This window comes from Tupaia chinensis, unplaced genomic scaffold, assembly GCF_000334495.1.
Source record: "Tupaia chinensis unplaced genomic scaffold, TupChi_1.0 Scaffold000056_1, whole genome shotgun sequence".
NCBI lineage: Eukaryota > Metazoa > Chordata > Mammalia > Scandentia > Tupaiidae > Tupaia > Tupaia belangeri.
In genome coordinates, this window is record NW_006159514.1 from 1,565,967 (window position 1) to 1,567,023 (window position 1,057).

At 40.9% G+C, this 1,057-nt stretch overlaps 1 non-coding gene across 1 annotated transcript; it reads right to left on the minus strand.

Annotated features, from left to right (window-relative positions):
* Positions 1-549: 549 nt before the first annotated feature.
* Positions 550-656, minus strand: LOC114009844 (U6 spliceosomal RNA). Its single transcript, XR_003551240.1, has one exon. It is a non-coding gene; the product is annotated as a U6 spliceosomal RNA (small nuclear RNA).
* Between the last annotated feature and the right edge of the window lie 401 nt (positions 657-1,057).

Consider the following 1,057-nt stretch of genomic DNA (forward strand, 5'->3'; position numbering starts at 1 on the left):
TTTTTGCTATAGGGCGCGTGCGCTCACCAGACAGACAGAGACAGAGAGACAGAAAGCGAGAAATCACCCCTCAGGGGGGATGGCCACGCCGCAATCCCTTCTCCTCCATTCTCCTCTTGGGATCTCGGGCACGCATGCACACATGCCCAGCGTGAGTTCTAAGCCACCAGGTCCAGGACGCGAACCACTGTCGACTACGTGGAAGTCCAGTGACATAGCCATTATGCTAACTGCTGGTTCCCTAGCCCTGGTACTTCTAAGTATTATACTAGCCTCATGCATTTGATTTATGTCAGCATATGGCTGAACTCACAGATTGCTTCTTTTTTAAAATTTTTAAACCAAATATGTGGTTACCAATACTATACAAGTTTATACCTGAGCAGAAGCTTTTAAAGAGCTAAAATAAACAAAATCTCTTTCTTCTTTTTCACAGTATTTATTATCAACACACACTATATCTTAGCCCACAATATTCACATCTCATAGTTCAGAATCACAGGTCAGTAAAAAACTTCTATGGAACTCAATCTAAAGAAATGTGTTACGTTAATTATGGAATGCTTCAGGAATTTGCATGTCATCCTTGATCAGGGGACATGCTCATCTTCACCGCATCATTCCAATTTTAGTCTACGTGTTGCTAAAGGGAGCACTAAACAAGATTTCTTGTAGTAATTTAAAGTGGCTTTATTATTAACCAAGGAAAATTAGCAGGCTTTGCACCTTAATCATTCAATAGATTCTGTAATGAAAAACTAAAAAGTGTGTATGCTAAAGTATTATTGATCCATTAAGCAATGAATTTCAAACCTGAGAATCATAGCATGTAAACATAACCAGGTAACAATCGCTTCCAGCATAATCCTCTCTTGTGAACAGGCTCAAGACCCGCCTGATGAAGAATGACTAGAGGATTTCGGGATTCAAAGCGCGGCAGATGACCTCGGGCCTTATACTACCTCTGACTTTTTGGCCAACGCTTTAATGTCTAGTGTTACATATTGGATTGCTTTTCGTTTGTTCCCCAGGGCTCTTTAAAATCCAAATGGAGGGG